The sequence below is a fragment of the Moschus berezovskii genome, chromosome 21, assembly GCF_049115385.1.
Source record: "Moschus berezovskii isolate FMDL1 chromosome 21, NW_MosBer_1.0, whole genome shotgun sequence".
In the NCBI taxonomy this organism is placed as follows: Eukaryota; Metazoa; Chordata; class Mammalia; order Artiodactyla; family Moschidae; genus Moschus; species Moschus berezovskii.
This window is the reverse complement of record NC_142480.1, coordinates 12064072-12073248: the sequence shown is the minus strand read 5'-3', so window position 1 is coordinate 12073248 and position 9177 is coordinate 12064072. Positions and strand designations below refer to the sequence as shown.

Sequence of the window (9177 nt, the reverse complement as noted above, 5' to 3'; positions counted from 1 at the left end):
GGGTGGTTGCATGGGCGAACAGCTGGTTCCTCCTGTTTCCAATCTTGCATTTCCCTTTTCTGTGGTCCTTTCAGCCACTCACCGTCGGAGGAAATCTCCTCCTTCCCTAAACCCGACTTCTAAAGTCTTCTCACAGCCCCCTGGCATTGGGACCTCCCATGTTAATCACCCGCAGGAGAGCCCATCTGAGAGGGGAGACAGAGGGCACGGACCGCAGCACGCCGGGAAGCCATGCTGAGGGTTACTTCTGCATTTCCTTCCTCGCGGTCCTCAGGAGCATCCTCGCCACCCTCCGGCCCCGGTTCTCTCCAGCCCGCCCCGGATCCGCCTCCCTCTCCTTCCTCTAGGAGGCTGAGACCAAGCGTGGGACGCACCTGTGTCCCTCTCCGGTCACCCCGTTGAGGCATCGGGGGCTACTCCCGAAGCAGGATTTACAGGCCCGGAAAACGCCAATGGGAGATCCAAATGGTCGGGGACTCCGGCACTTTAAGAGGCTTTTCTCTGGGAAACACCCGTCCCCTCCGTGCGCCTTATGAATGGAAATACTCCTCCCCCGGTCGAGCCCATTTTCCCCATTTCACCAGGAGCCGCAGCTTGCTCTCTTCTTTCGGTCTCCCCGCCCACATCAACGCGGGCAGCTCCAGGAGGGGACGGACAGGAAGCCTTTGGCCGCCTATTAAATCCCACCCATTTCTCCGGGGGCGATTTCCTAACCTTCCGGGACCGAATTCTGCAATTTGATGTGCGTTTTGTCCGAATGGTAGCGACACGGGCCTAAGGGAGGGGGAAAGCGAGGGGGTGGGGGGTGGGGGGTATGCGCTCTTTTCCTCGCAACATCGCTGGCGGAGCGAGGGAGCTCACACGACACAGATTTTGGGGCAAAGCCTTTCCATCTGGACAGCACCATGTCCACCAAAGCGGAGCAGTGTAAGTAGCAGCCGGCCCGGCGTTCCGGCCCGGCCTCCGGCTGGGAGCTATTGCAGTTGCGGCGTTTGCGGCTGCTGGGAGACCTTGGCATCGTGCTGGTGCGGGGGTGGGGGCTGAGGTTGGGGCGGGTGGGGGGGGTGGGGGGTGCAAGAGAAGGTGGGGGAGGGTGGACGTTAATGGGAACGCGGCGCTGTCCCCGGTGCTGAAAAATTATGCGGGCTTCCTCGGCTGGTGGTGGGGTTTCGCAAGACTGAAAGACCCTGCGAAATGAAATTAAAATGGGGTCATTCTTGAGGAAAAGAGGCCTCGTATCTTTCAGATAAACATTTCAGTATCTGTTGTTGGAGTGGGGGAAGGGGGGCAGCGGCAAATCAGGGGCGGGGAACTGTCAGTGCAACCAAAGCCTGCTTGGCCTTCTGAGCATGCCCAGTTCTCGTTGCTGGAGCCATAGGGGAGTTTGAGTCTGCAGTTTCCACTTTGGGTTGGAGAGGCTAAAAGGCAGAGAAGGGGGAGGAAGCCGAAAGCCAGCAGAATTCTGGATTCAGTGTGAGAAAAAAATCAACAATATCAGCACTAATGCTGAAACTAACCCCAACCTTATGTTAAAGCAAGAGTCAGTGCTGGCAAGAAAGTGAAAGGGGCTCTGGGAAAATGATCAAATTATTTTTCCAAAGAGGTTTCTTTTGTAGGGCAGCTCACACAAACTATAACAAATAGCAGGGGGATTTTAGTTGTCCCAGTCATGACTGGCTGTGTGGTTGGAAACAACCTGCTAACTCCTTGTGGACAGAGGAAGTTTCTAATCTGTTTCCTATAGCTTCTCTTATTGCAGTGCACATTAGTAGGCCTTTGGTATGTACTTGGCAGGTTGATTATCATGTAACCTTTTCCTGAGTGCACTTGAAGGATTCAGGAACTTAAACTTCTATAAATAAAAGGTGTTTTTACTAAGCAATGCTTTTGAAATTTTAACAAATGTACCAAAACCTGTTCATGGAATTGACTCTTGTTTCTTTCAAAGCAGTACACAGTTATGTTGCTAATGCTGTTACTGCTTAAAAGTCTTTTAAATTCTTTGGAATGACTATTAAAACCATTTTGTGAAATGCTGAAAACAGTAGTCTCAGTATTTTGGGGCAGTAGCTTATGCTTGATAAAATTTAGTGTGTCACTTATTCACCAGGTAGATTAAATTAACTGAAGACTCAAAGAATTCCCAGATCGATGGTTCATTAGAGATCCTTTATGTTCACCTACCATCTAGTGCGTGTACCTTTATATAAATTTTTGTATGTTTATTTTTGGATCCTCATTCTGCTGTTTACTATTTGACCTTGGGCAAAATAATTGACTTCTTTGAACTTTATTTCCTCATCTGTAAACCTGGGGTAATAATGCCAATGGGATTGTTGTGATTATAAATGAGAAAATATGTATAAATGTTGAGTGGTGAGTCAAGCATATAGCAAGTACTCAATAAATGATAGTTATGATACTGACAGATGTTCCCCACTTATTAGTCCATCTCTTCTAAATCATTAGGAAGTTCTTTTGTGACTTTTTTTGACCTATTTTGACAAGTTAAATCTAAACCTCAAAGACAAATTTTGCGCCTACAGAGGTTTTTGAAAAAATTGGATGCATTATATCTTGAGTAATGGTAACATAGTTGGAATTGGTGCAGAACTTCCCATGTGAGACTATCACTCCCTTGAAAATTTTATTTTAGTACCTGTAATTTGCTTTTATAGTTACATATTATATAAGTAATATCAGGTGAAAGCCAGTGAGTATCACTGTCTCTTCCTTGTTGTATTTTCAGATGCACTGGATTCTTTGTCTTGTCTCTTTCCTGGGCAGTTAATGCCAAGATGAATATAGTTTGTATTTGACTTGGTTGTGTAGTGCACATAGTATGTAGTTTAGGTAATTTAGAATTTTTGTAAAATCAGATTTTTTTTTTCCATCAGTAGATGATAGTAAGGATGCCATATTTGAAGTTAGAACATGTGGATTTGAATTTTTCATGCTCTTCTGATTAACTGTGAGACACAATTAACTGGGCAATTAACCTAATAGTTTTGTGCCTCAAAGTTTCCATCTGTGAAGTAAGGAGTAAGTAGGAGTAGCAACTATCTTTGTTAGCTGTTAGCATTTTGGAGGGCAAAGGAGGTAATATGAGAGTAGGCTGTGAAGAGGATTAAGATGCTCTGGGTGTTTTTAGGTATCTTTATTCAGGGTGAAGGGAAGTTAAGAATCTCTTTCTGTCTCTCTTACATGTACTAACATGGATGAGTTGACACTCTAGTGCACATTAGATACCTGACAATAGAGCAGACACACGGAAGGCTGTGTGGTTGCTGTTTGCAAAGGGTGACTACTTTTTAACAAAGAAGTTGCAAATCTGTGATATATTATTCTTGGACTCAGTAGGAGTATGGCTAGGAGGAAGGGGAAAGAGCCCAGAGGGCCATGAGATTTTTCTCTCCGTTGGATATGAAGACCACCGGAACGAGAATAAGTTCATTTCTTTTCTGCATTCAGAAGCATGCACAGTACCACTTGCCTAAGGACCAAGGGTGAATGGAGGCTTAATGCAGTGTCAAAATATTATTTCTGTTATTTTTCTTCCTGCGCCTTCTTGATGTAGGTAGAGGTTTCTTTGGTACAGGAAGTAGACATAGTTTGGTTGAGCTATCAAGAGGAAGTACTTGCATTTCAACCAAACAAATTACGTGACTTACCTTTGAAATGTAATGTATCCCAGATGTGTGAAAGATGATTTTATTTTTATGTAGCAGCATTTTCTTTCATAAAATTACTAATAATGATCAAAGAGAGGCTAGGTATAATTAAGACATAGTTTGGGGCCTGTTTTTATACATTCAATTGGTTTCCTATGCTTTGTGCAGAACATCATAACAGAAGGTGAAAGCTGCCTAGCAATTTCCAGGCAACTGCACAGAGTTACAACTTTTTTCCTCCAAATGCTGTGTTTTGTTTTGTTTGTTTGTTTTAACGTGAAACTTCATTATAGTGAAAATGTTTATGTGGCTGATATAGAATGATAAAAATAAGAATTTGTAGTTCTTTTATTTGGGATTCTAAAGAAGAGAAAGAGGAATCCACTTCCCTACCCCCCAGTTTCTCCTGTCTTTTAAGAGTTAAAATTTCCCAATCTGGAACTTTGGGTGTGCTCTTTCAAGAAAAGCTTGCTTTTGATAACAGCAGAAGTGAAAAGAGTCGGGATTGTAGAGTCAGACTGCTGCTTGGGTTTAAATCCTAGTTCTGCTTCTTAAATTCTCTGTGACCTTGGACAAGTTAACTTAACCTCTCTAAACCTCAACTGCATTATTCATAAAATGGGGATAGTCATAATTGTTATGAGGTGACCCATGAAAAGTGCATAGGACAGAATCTTGATACACAATAAATCAGTAAATGTTTGTGTTCATGCTCAGTTGCTCAGTTGTCCGACTCTGCAACCCATGGACCGCAGCCTGCCAGGTTTCTCTGTCCGTGAGATTTTTCAGGCAAGAATACTGGAGTGGTTTGCCATTTCTTCTTCCAGGGGATCTTCCAACCATAATAAATATTAGCTATTAATATTATTATCATCAAGTATAAAACCTTGTGCTTACTGCTAAAATAAGGATAATTATAATGTTTGTCTCTAGCCCCCCAGAGTGCAGCAGAAAAAAAGAATAGCCATTGTTTAAATGGTTTATAGCCTATTAACTATTTTTTATTCTCCTTTCTTTGTCTCCAGATCTCTTTTATAGCACTCATCCTAATCCATTTTGAATGGGAGGGAATCTCTGCATGACACTTCCTTGACTTGATATATCTAGCAGAGAACTAACTGATCATCTATACAGAACATTTCTAAGGCATGAATTGCCTATCCATCACCTTTTTTATTATGATGATAGTGTAGCATCTGGTTACATAAATCACGTACATAAATATCCATCAGAACATTTGTCAAGTTTGGAAATTAACCTGCTGATACTTTGTGTATAAACTTACTATAATAATTACAAAAATATGAATGTGTGCCATTTTTAATGTGTTTACCCTATTCAACATATTTATCCTGATAACTAAAAATTACATCAAAACAAACATTTTAAGAGTATAGCTAATTAGCACTATGATTTGAAGTTGAACTTGCCCCATCCTTTACATATTTAAGGGTTATGCTTGGAGAAATCAAAAGACAGTTTTATTTATTTTTATTACATTATTTGATAATATGACTAAAATATAAAAACACTTCTTTAAATAGCACTGCAACCTGTGCCATTTAGAAGTCTTTGCACAACTTTGCTAACTTCTTATAGAGGGAACTCTAGTTTTATTCACATGTGTAAAAATTAGAGTGTGGCTGTTAACCATGTATGTGGTTGCAAAAAGAGCACCTGATTTTCAGCTCTGATTTCTCTTCATGGTTTGACACTAGCTTTTCTATTTCCTATTTAATCTCTCCCCTTCTTCTTTGCTGATCGTTCCTGTTCAGATTTTTTTCTTAGGGCTACCTTTCTTCTCATATTTTTTAAAAAAAATTTATTTATTTATTTATTTAGACATATGGGCTTTCTCTAGTTGTCGTGTGCTGGCTTGTCATTGCAGTGACTTCTCTTGTTGCGGAACATGGGCTCTAGGCATGTGGCTTTAGTGGTGGTGGCTCGTCGGGTCTAGTAGTTGTGGTGTGTAGGCTTAGTTGCCTGGCAGCACGTGGGATCTTCCCTGCCAAAGGATCCAGTCCGTGTCCCCTGCACTGGTGGGTGGATTCTTATCCACTGGATCATCGGGGAAGTCCTCTTCTCCTTATCTTTAAAAACAGGGTTCTGTCATTAGTCTTGTTTTTCTTTTTCAAATCCCATGGATTCTTTCTCTCCTTCACTCTTGAGGTACCAACTCTCACTTCTATGTGATGACACTCAAATTCAGTTTTCTAGTCTAAATGTGTTTCTTGGCCCCTGTCCATATTCAAGCATCCTACAGGGAACTCAAACCCATGTGCATTGTCTTTGGTCCTAAACTTGTAATTCTCTCCTATCGTACTCATTTTGGTGAATGGCACTATGATCTACGCATTCACCTAAGTCAAAAAATTGGGAGTCTTCCTAAACTTCCCCTTGTGTGTGTGTGTGGTCAGTGTGACTGTTTGCAACCCTATGGACTGTAGTCCACCAGGCTCCTCTATCCATGGGATTTTTCAGGCGGGCATACTGGAGTGGGTTGCTGTTTCCTTCTCCAGGGGATCATCCTGACCCAGAGATCGAACCCAGTGTCTCTTGCATCTCCTGCATTGACAGGCGGATTTTTTACCACTAGCACCACATAGATGATATTATGTTCATATCTATGTCATAAGCATGTAAATCGTTGCCTAGGGCACAGGGTTGCACAAAAACTGTTTCTTGAATAAGTAAAAATGGTTGAAGGTGAGGTAAGTGTCTTCTACAAAGGATTACAGGGACTTCCCTGGTGGTCCAGTGGCTAAGACTCTGTACTCCCAATGCAGAGGGTCTGGGTTCGATCCCTGGTCAGGGAACTAGATCCCACATGTAGCAACTAAGAGTTCACATACTGCAACTAAGACGCAGTGCAGCCAAATAAATAAATATTGTTTTTAGAAAAAAGGATTGAATAATTACGTTTCTGGATGTCACTCATTTGAAGATTTCATATTTTCGTTAATGTGAGGTTCCATATTATATACAATTTTCACATGCTTTTCAAATGGATTTACAAGTAATTAAAAATACAGTTATCAAAAGTACTTAAAACATATTTGCTCTATCAAATTTTATAGTATTTCATAACAACTGATACTTTTCCTGAATGTTCATTGTATTTTTGGTTCTTTCTCCTAGCTAAAGTTTTCTGTTAATATATTCAACTTAATAATTATGATTCGTAATTGGTAGGCTATCTTATCACACAGCAGCTTTTTTTTTTAAGATAAAGTGACAATACACCTGAAGTCAGGGACTCTTCATGTTGTAACTTGGATCCTTTGATAACATATCTGTTCAAGTTTTATGTGTTGATTACTCAATCAATAAAAAGGTTTAAGCTGGGATTTTCATCTTACAGTATTATTATGTTGGAAATTCATGTGCATTTATTTCTCATATTCTGAAAAGATATTAGTATCTCAGCATAAATGAACACATACATTGGCTTAGAAATGAAATGTTTATTGCATCAAAAGCTACCTTAAACAGAAATGTATACTTATCAATAAGCTCATTTCCTGTAGTATGGAAATCTCAACCATTTCATTTAGAATTTTTAGCTTTTTTTTTCAATCTATACATTCCATTTCTGTCTGGTTTTTCTCTCCTTTTAGACGTTTCTCAAAAGGACAACACTTCTAAACAGCATATAGTTTATCATGCGTGTCTCATTTCCTGTTTAATGTGGGATTAAAATTGGAGGGAAATCAGCCTTTTAGAGTGTATTTCTTCATTGGTCTCAGAAACTTGATCTGACACTAGGACAAAACCTAAAGAATGTGTGTATCTGTTTGTAGACATAGGTAATTATATATGTGTGTGTTTATATACCTACATATTTATATATATAATGCTATTTGCATTTTAAGAAGAAATGAGCTTGACAGGGAGGCCTGGCGTGCTGAGGTTCATGGGGTCACAAAGAGTTGGACATGACTGAGTGACTGAACTGAACTGAACTGAGCTTGCCTCAGAAGTGACAACAGATAATTCCTAATCATATAACCAGTTTGTCTTGTCAGAGTTCCATGTATTTGAATCTTATGATCTCTAGAAAGGAGAGTTTAGATGTCTGTTGTTTGTGCCTATTACGTATTAAGCACTTTGACATATATTAGTGTAATTCATTCTCACAATAGTTTTGAGAGTCAAATGTTACTGTATTAGTGCTCTGGTTTTATGTCTTAAATATTCCTCAGCTCCTTCACTTCCTATTAATTCTTACTGTCACCATCGTAATTATGGGATTCATCATTTCTCTATTATTGCAGCCTTTTAATTTATCTCCCCTTGTCTGCTTTTGTCCTCATCAAATCTATCCTCACATAGTTCCCTTAGTAATCCATTCGAAATACAGAAGCTTCCATGTCATTCTCATCATTCTTTTCTTTAAAACCCTTTAGTTGCTTCCTGTCATGTTTTACCCATGTTAGAGCCCCACCTTATTGGGAGTTGGGAGCTCTTCCTAGATGTTAGACTGTATACTATATGTGTAGAATTTTTGTTGTTTTTCAGTTGTTAAGTCATGTCTGACTCTTTGCAACCTCATGGACTGCAGCACACTAGGTTCTTCTGTCCTTCTCTGTCTCCTGGAGTTTTCTCAAACTCATGTCCGTTGAGTCAGTGATGTTATCCAGCCATCATCCTCTGCCACCCCCTTCTCCTTTTGCCTTCAATCTTTCCCAGCATCAGGGTTTTTTTCGATGAGTCAGCTCTTTGCATCAGGTGGCCAACGTATATGTAGAATAATTGCTCAATAACATTGGGTGATAACATGACTTAATTTTGAGGCACTTTTTACATTACATTTAAAAATGCATTCCAGATGCTTCTCATTTCCTCCTTTAAATGTGACATCTGAAAAAGACTCAATACCTTATACATACCTTCGCTAGTGCAGAGCTGTTGTTCAGTCATGTTGGACTCTTTGCAACCCCATGGACTGCAGCACCCCAGGCTTCCCTATTCTTTACCATCTCCTGGATTTTGCTCAAACTTATGTCCATTGAGTCAGTGAAGCCATCCAATGATTCATTCTCTGTCATCCCCTTCTCTTCCTGCCTTCAATCTTTCTCAGCATCAGGGATCTTTTCCAATGAGTCGGTTCTTGGCATCAGGTGGCCAAAGTATTGGAGCTTCAGCTTCAGCATCAGTCTTTCCAATGAATATTCAGGGTTGATTTCCTTTAAGATTGACTGTTGAGCTCCTTGCTGTCCAAGGGACTTTCAAGAGTCTTCTCCAGCACCACAGTTTGAAGGCATCAATTCTTCGGTGCTCAGCCTTTTTTATTGTCCAGCTTTTACATCCATACATGACTACTGAAAAAAATCATAGCTTTGAATATACAAATGTTTGTAGGCAAAGTAATGTCTCTGCTTTTTAATATGCTGTCTAGGTTTGTCGTTACTTTTCTTCCAAGGAGCTATATTTCAAAATGTAAGGATCTCTTAGCTTTATGTATTATAATGTCGAGCCTCTGGTCTGCTGAAACTACCAGATCTTT

At 40.4% G+C, this 9177-nt stretch overlaps 1 non-coding gene across 1 annotated transcript; it reads left to right on the top strand.

Moving 5' to 3' along the window:
* The first annotated feature begins 6414 nt into the window (after positions 1 to 6414).
* On the top strand, positions 6415 to 6487 carry TRNAG-CCC (transfer RNA glycine (anticodon CCC)). Its single transcript has one exon. It is a non-coding gene; the product is annotated as a tRNA-Gly (tRNA).
* The last annotated feature ends 2690 nt before the right edge of the window (positions 6488 to 9177 follow it).